Source organism: Triticum aestivum, chromosome 7A, assembly GCF_018294505.1.
Source record: "Triticum aestivum cultivar Chinese Spring chromosome 7A, IWGSC CS RefSeq v2.1, whole genome shotgun sequence".
Taxonomy (NCBI): Eukaryota; Viridiplantae; Streptophyta; class Magnoliopsida; order Poales; family Poaceae; genus Triticum; species Triticum aestivum.
The window spans coordinates 602,856,011-602,864,539 of record NC_057812.1 but is presented as its reverse complement, the minus strand read 5'-3'; positions in this window follow the sequence as shown (position 1 = coordinate 602,864,539).

Genomic DNA, 8,529 nt, shown 5'->3' with positions numbered 1-8,529 from the left:
AACCTCCTGATCTCCCCCAGTCCCAGCAATGCCCACCTCCCGATCTCCCCCAGTCCTAGCGATGCCCACCTCTCCCCGACCCCGCCTCCACCCGGCGTCGCCGCCCACGCCTCCTTCTGGCAAGTCACCACCCCCGCTCCATCCACTCCCGCCCCACCGGCAAGCCGGGCGCCACCATGCCCGCCCTTCCCTTTGACCGATCTCCTCCTTCCTCCCCCGTCAACACCGTGGGAGCACCCATCCCGCCGCCGAGACCCCAGCCGGTGACGCGGCCACCGCCACGCAGCCGCAGTCACGCCCCTGCCGCCGACGCCACTACAGCACCGACCCCAACCGATGACGCGCCACACCACCTGCTGGAGCACCTCGGGGTCCCCGGATCCGACGAGGATCCTTCACCGCCCTTCACTCGCCGGCAACCACGAGCACTATCGCAGATTGGACACTATCCTGCAGCTGGAGAAGCGGTTGAACTTCAGCAGTAGGAGTCAACGACCTGCAGCTGGTCGCCGCGAAAGACCTCTCCCGCAACCCACCGCTGATCCCTCCAGCGTCGTCGCCTCTGCCCGAGCTCTCAGTGACACGCCCAAGTGTCGTCCGTCCTACCTCAGCGGTGTTCCTGCTCATCCACGCCGCTGATCTAGATCACGGTTGCCCCAGCCGCCGCGAAGGCCTACAGCGAGTTGGTCCGGGGTCGACATCCTCCTCCCCCGCTGCTTGCTTGGGTAGCCGTCGAGCCCACCTCCTCTGCCCATGGCGTGTGGACGCTAATGACGGTGGCTCCGCGGTGCTGTAGCCTACTATCGCTGGGTGTGTTTGTGTGCAGCTTTGTGTTGGGTCTTGGCTCTTGGTGTGTGATGATGGTGAGTGAGTAAGGTGTGTGTGTGCACACGAACTGAAAAAAGTTTCAGATCTTGTAGCCAACTCGTGTGCACCACAAGTGTTTGCGTTTATGCACCAAAAAAGAAGGTCACCAAGCTGGAGGGGAGAAGGTCAGATGAAGTGCAGGGAGCAGGGGTGTCGCCTTTGATGAGGAACATGGTCGCTGTTCCATAACGTGGTGTTCTTTTTGTTGTTGCTGAGTGAGTGAGTGAGCGGGTAACTTCAGAGGCATAAAAGAACATGCAAACAATGTACGTGCGTGTGCAGTGATCTGAGGCGAGATGCAGAGGGTGTAAAGACAGAGTTTTGAGTCTGGGTGGATGCAAGTGAAGTGCTCATGATCATGGCCAGACTTTCACTATCTTAATGGGGCAGCATAGAGTGTATATGTTGATAAAAAAATTATGAGTTGTTGTAAAAAGGCACTTGGTTTCGGATAAATGAAATCCGAGAGCGATCCCTTTTTGTCAAAAATATATATATTGAGGAAAAGCTATTGAATGGATTCCTGTACATGCTGAATTTTCTGCTGGGAGATGTTCAACGTCTCATTATCTATCCTAGGTACTGGTGTGTAAAATACAGTTTTTATGGGTTCTTGCGAAAAGGCTCCTATGCATATTATAGCCAACATAACTCAACAGTGGCCTTCCACACTGTTTAACTTTCCATCAACATATAATGCCCGGAAGAAATTCTGAGTTTTAGACTGCTTCAACAAATGTTGGGTGTTGTATATGTTTTTTTAACTGGGTGTTACATTTGTTGGAGCAAACCAGTAACCCTTGAACAAATGGTTGTTTGAGAACTTGTCACATCCCTGCTTTTAGTCATGCATTAGGATTGGATGAACATGTGCATCATGTTTAAATTTATTTTAAACTTGAAATGGGGCCTAATCAACCCCAACACCCCCCCGAAAATGTTAATTTCCAACAATTGGAATTTCAATGAACCCAAAATGCCCTTCATAAAAGCCCACCATTTTTGGTCTTGACTAAAACCTCTGCCAAAAATGGTCTTGCAATTTATGGAGCCATTCTGGATTTTTGAACAAGCCATAAGTATTTGAATTTGGGCATTTTAAATGCTATAAATATTTTAAAGTTCTCAAATAATCTTGGAAGCATTTTTAGGTAGTTGAGAATATTCCCAAATGTGCCTCTGAATATTTCCAGAGTTTTTGGAAATGAAATAGTATTTATTCTATTTCAATACACATAGCAGGAAATAAATAAAAGCAAAACAGAAAAGAGAGAGAGAGTTAGAGCTTACCTGGAAGCCCACCAGCCGGCCCACCTAGATGGCCCGGCCCAGCAGCCGCTCCACGCAGCTGCTTCGCCTAGCCAGCGAGGCGAGCAGGTGCTCGATGGCGAGCGCAGGAGCTTGCCACGCCACCTCCCTGCCTGCCTGCCGTCGCCTGCGCCAGCGCGACGCCTCAAAGCGCCTCTGCGGCACCGCCCCGACCCCGTGGACACCTCACACGTGCCCCTGCCTCTCTCCCTTGCTCTCTCCCACGATGGTCGACGCTGCCGTAGCCGCACCGTCACCATAGCCGTGCTCTCCATCGTCTCCATGCCACGCCACCGTGTCCAGGAGCTCCGCCGCCCTCCTCTCCGTCGAGCAGACCGAGCCCCGAGCGCTCGCTCGCCCTGGAGTTACCGCCTCGTCCTCGTTTTCGCTGATCGCCGCCGGAGATCTCTTTCGCCGTCACCACTGCTCCAGCTCGTCCCCGACCTCGCCGTTTAGGTCGTCACAACCGCTGTGAGGTTAGCTACTTTTCCATCCTCTCTGTTCTCGCTGTTGTCCCCTGCATCGACTACACGAAGCTCACCCGCACGCGCCGCCGCCCGCATCGTCGCCGCTCATGCTCCGGTGACCATATGGTCCCGGGATTGTGTCCAACGCACACCCCGCATCACGTAGGAGCCATAGATGCTAGCACCGCCCCGCCTAGGCCACTGCAGCAACGAGCCTGAGCTCACCCGAGCTCCGGCGACCGCCAAGGTCATCACCGGCGTCGTTCCCGGCCTCCCCGAGCTCCACTTCCACCACCAAACGACGCGAATCTTTGGTTCAAATGGACCCATTTCAACTTGTTTCACATTGCATTAGGCAGGACACATCATTTTGCCATGTCATAGCATGCATCATATTGTTGCATATTGTCATGTGTTGATTATGTTCTGTGTGTCCCTCGTGGTAGGTTCTGCCTCCGAGGATATCTCCGAATATCCAACTGAAGGGCAGTACCCTACTACCACTCATCAGGCAAGCAGCCCCATTGATCATATCGATACAATCCCATGTTCTCGCCTCTGCTCTCATTTACTTCATTAAGACAACAACGTTTCAAACTGCTGTGTGCTACGGTAGTTGAACCCTTATCCTCTGCATGACCTGTCATTGCCACAGTAACTAGATGAAACCCACTAACATGTGTAGGAGTTGATTGAGCCATGTTTGTGTTTCCTACCTTGCTATGCCTGCTATGCTTAGAGTTGTGTCAGGTCTGGTTCATCTGGGTGATGGGCTAGAGTGAAATGATTATGTCGGTAATGTGAGGGATGTGTTGAAGATGTTTTGGTAAAGGTATCGATGAGAGGCCATGTAGGAGTACATGGTGGGCTGTTTCATTGAGGCCGTCCCTAAGAACTGAGATCTGTATGTGTGATTTAAGATTCAGTTACTACATGGTGTACCGAGTCACCCTTTGGTGTCTCGGGAACCCTGTTCACATCGTTCGGGGCTATATGTGGAAACCTCGGCCAGACTCCCTGCGGATGGAACCTGGATAGGCGATAAACCTGGACTAGAGACTTTAGTGTTTAGGTAGGTCATGGCCGACACCCTCGTTGTGCCTCCGCTTGAAGGTTGCCGAGTACATGTCGTGTAAACGGCGGTAAGTGGTGAGAGCATGTATGAAGAAGTACACCCCTGCAGGGTTAACATCATCTATTTGAATAGCCGCGTCCGCGGTAATGGACTACTTGGTTGCCTATACAGTTCATAGACAAGTTAATGGTTACTACTAAAAGACTCAAGATAAGTGTGAGTACCGAGGATGGCCCTCTCGTAGGATGAAGAGGGAGGATCCCCGGTGGAGTATTGTGTTGGTGATTAGTGGACTCGTGTGCAAAAACTATTTTACTAGTGGTGTCCCGTAGGATAGCTTAGCCAAGAGTCAAAGCTGGCTTGCTCCAATAATGCCACCACCTTCTTGAGAATGAGCATGTATAGTAGGTTCTGATCTAAGACTTGCTGAGTACCTTTGCACTCATGTTTGCTTAATTACTGTTTCAGACAACAACGTCGCCCCCTCCGATGGGTTTTATGTAGATCTCAACGTCGATGAGTGACTTGCCACCCAGGTGGTGATCCTGGCCATGGAGGGCCCTATGTAGATAGACAGGCTTCGAGAAGCCTTCTTTCTTTCTAGTGTCTGTACTCAGACTATTTGCTTCCGCATGTGCTTGTATGCTTGAATGACTTGAGTGTCGAGTCATGTGACCCCTACCTATATGAACATGTTATGTATGGCTCTCTGGAGCCTTTAAATAAAGTACTTGAGTTGTAGAGTTTTGTTGTGATGCCATGTTGTATTTACACATATCGAGCATATTGTGTGTATGATTGAAATGCTTGGTATGTGTGGGATCCGACAATCTAGTTGTTTATCCTTGGCAGCCTTTTTTATGGGGAAATGTAGTCTAGTGTTCCTCGAGCCATAGTAGTCCGCTACAGCCCGGTTCACCGGAGTCCTGCTAGCCCAGCACTACTGCTCAGGACACTTGACTGGCCGGCATGTGTTTCACTTCATTCCTATGTCTGTCCCTTCGGGGAAATGTCACGCGGTGACATCCGGAGTCCTACCTAGCCTGCTATGGCCCGGGTTCCCCGGAGTCCTGTTAGCCCAGTGCTACAGCCCGGATTCACACGCTGATGACCGACATGCTCGATGTGATTCACGTATGCCTGTCTCCGTAGGTCTGTGCCGCTTTGGGTTCACGACTAGCCATGTCGGCCCGGGTTCTCCGTCATATGGATGCTAGTGACACTATCATATACATGAGCCAAAAGGCACAAACGGTCCCGGGCCATGGTAAGGCGACACCCGTGGGGATACCGTGCGTGAGGCCGCAATGTGATATGAGGTGTTACCGGCTAGATCGATGTGACTTGGAATCGTGGTCCTGACAGCATTGGCATCAGAGCCGGACTTCCTGTAGGTTCATTGAGCCAAACTGGTCGATGTCGAGTCTAGAAATGCTTTAGCTATATGTAGGGGAATTGATTGTGGGAGGGAACGTAAGGCTCTTTTACTCCTTTACCTTATGCCCTCTGATCTGAGTCATTCTCTTCTCATTCAACGTGGGTTAAGGACTAGGCTCTCTTCTTCTATCAGGTTCACGTGTTACTAATCCGTAGTAGTTTATAGGATTGTTGTTACAAGCCTCAGTACAGTTTGTACTACTTTTAGTATGTTTCCAGTTGAATCAGAACCTTGATATGATGTTGTTGAGTGGTATTGCAAACTGTTGTGGATGTCTCAAATCTTTTTCTAAGCATTTACAGCTGTTATGCTGTCCAATTTTCCCTAGAAATTCTAATGTCTTTGCATTGTGGTTGTGCTTTCAGATGGCCACTCGTGCTCAAAACCAAGTGGTTCGCCTGACCCGATGCCTCGATGTGCCAGGTCATACTGCTATCTTAGTCCGGGTAATGATCGAGACGGGTTACCATTGGTATCCCGAATACACTGTCGAAGAGCAATTCCGAGACTTTAATCAAAGCCAATATTTCTGCACCGTCAGGATGTTTCCTTCTTATCCTGGATCTACCGAGCCCCTCCACTGTTCCTATGGACTCAGGGTTACTATTGAGATGGTTGTGCAGGATGCTGCCTATTCCATGATGACCATCATGCGAGTCCGGACTGGCCTGCTTCGGAACACCGACTTTCGTTATATGCCATCTTCACTCCCAGGAGCGCAAGGGTATCTCCAGGCTATCTATGCTGACTCCACATGCTTAGACTCACTAACTCGCACCACTGCCGAGATGCTCGAGGATAAGGACCGAGAGAATCGGGCCTTGAGACTGGAGCTTTTCAACACCCGTGCTGATCATTGGGCCACTTTGACTCGGTTTGCACCTGCTGTGCAAGCTGGATGTATGGATACGAGGGATCTGTATCCTGTGAGATCTGCTCTACCAGACATGGTGGATTGGCATGATGTGGGAGGCATCACCCCACCCCGTGGTCCCCGTAGGCCACCGTTTGTTGGTCCAAGACCTCATCCTAGCCCCTTTGGTCTAGAAGCTCCTCAGGATCATCTGTTCCCGGATGATCACGTTGAACTTCCAGGCTATGGAGGTGACTTCTATGAGGACTACTACGGAGCTGTCTAAGTTAGTAGTAGTATCACTAGTATTAATAGTTGTATCTTCACTGTCCTGCGTGACTTGTGGAATATGACTTAGTGTGTAATCAATTCCGGAGGTGTAGACAAATAATGTATAGGATCTTGGAATGCCTCCGATGAGATGTAACGTCTTTCATCATAGTTGTACTATAGCCTGGGCTTGTGCTAAACTATGTATGATGTGTATGACCGTTGGTATATATATGGCAGTTCTATATTACCATGACATACGGATGAACATCTCTGCATTCCGTGTTATCCATTACATTCTGCACTTCCTTGCTAAGTTGTGCCATCCTGATCTAAACCGTTGCCTTGTTTTCTCCTAGGATGGTCAACACCCGCAGTAACCCTGCTGCCCCAGAGCAGGGGGAAGCCAGTGCAGTTAGGGGTGAAAATCTGCCTCACCCGCCTTCTCTGGCCGAAGTGATGCTGGAGGCGGAAAGAAACAAGCGTGAGACTAACCGCTTGTTGGAGCGGATTGAGCAGAACACTGCACGCCATCAGCGAAATGACTTGGTGTCAATCAATGACTTCATTAAGTTGTACCCACCAAAGTTTAACCATTCCGTCGAGCTCCTCGACGCGTATGACTGGCTTCGCAGCATCACCCACAAGCTACGTTCTGCCAACGTAGCCGAAGCTGATAAGGTTACTTATGCTGCCTATCACCTCGAAGGCCCTGCTAGTCTTTGGTGGGAAAATTTTGAAGCTATGCGCCCGGTCAGCCAAATCACTACTTGGGCTGAATTCAGTGAGGCTTTCCATGAGCATCACATCCTGGAAGGTCTCATAGATCGCAAGAGGGAAGAGTTCTGCAATTTCACCCAAGGAAGACTGACTGTGGATGCATATACTCGTGAATTTGGGAATCTGGCACAATATGCTCCTGAAGAAGTATCTACCGACGCTAAGAAGTAGGCAAGGTTCCGCAAGGGACATAGTCCCGAGCTTCGCCGCGATCTTCGTCTGCACGAGTGCACCTCCTTTCAGAAATTGGTCAATAAAGCCATCAGTGCAGAGAGAGGACAGTCTGATTATGATGCTTCACGCAAGCATTCCCGTGATTTTGGATCTTCATCCGGCTCTGGATCTCAGAAGCGCCGGGTGTGGATTCCAAGCACGACACTGCCACCCAGGTTCATTCCGAGGCCATCCTTTGAGGTGCCTCGTCCCAACCAGCAGTTTGCACCGTCCAAGCCCTATGGTGGCCCCGCTGCTAATGCTGCTCCATGCCCCAATGTTGTGACATGTTTCAAGTGTGGAGAGTCGGGTCACAATAGTCGAGAGTGTCCCCAGAACAACAACCCCAATCAGTCTGGAAAGTCCGTTGGTCGTGGTAAGCCAGCGGGAAAGGCATTCTACGCCAAGCCGGTCACCACTGCACGTGGCCATGTCAACTATGTCTCAGCCGAGGAGGCTCATGAGGATCCTAACGTCGTCCTTGGTACGCTCCTTGTTAATTGCCATCCGGCATCTGTTCTTTTCGATACTGGAGCATCTCATTCATTCATATCTGAGAACTATGCTCGATTGCATAACACGACATTCTGTGACATGCCCACTTCCATGGTAATTCAAACTCCGGGTTCCAAATGGCAAACTTCTAGAGTAAGCCATGGGAACGAAATTCTTGTTGATAGACTTGTCTTCCTTGCATCCTTAATAGCTCTCAAGTCCTCGGACATTAACATCATCTTGGGTATGGACTGGATGTCAGCTCCTTACGCTAAGATTGATTGTGCCACTAGAACCGTTCAACTTACTCACCCATCGGGCAAGACAGTCAATGTCTTAACTCGAGTGGCCAAGCGCCAACTTTACTCCCTAGATGCCAACCCCTTCCAGACCTTGAACATATTTCGGTAGTCCGGGACTTTCTGGATGTCTTTCCAGAAGAACTGCCAGGTGTTCCACCTGACAGGGATGTCGAGTTTGTGATAGACCTTGTTCCAGGAACCGTTCCAATTTCTAGAAGACCCTATAAGATGGCACCCTTAGAACTAGCCAAGCTTAAGAACCAACTCAATGAGTCCTTGAAAAAGGGTTTCATCCGTCCTAGTTACTCTCCTTGGGCTTGCCCCGTCCTCTTCGTCAAGAAGAAAGATGGAACGGATCGGATGGTTGTAGATTACCGACCTGTCAACTTGGTCACTATCAAGAATAAGTATCCGCTTCCTAGGATCAACGATCTGTATGATCAGCTCGCTGGATCCTCAAT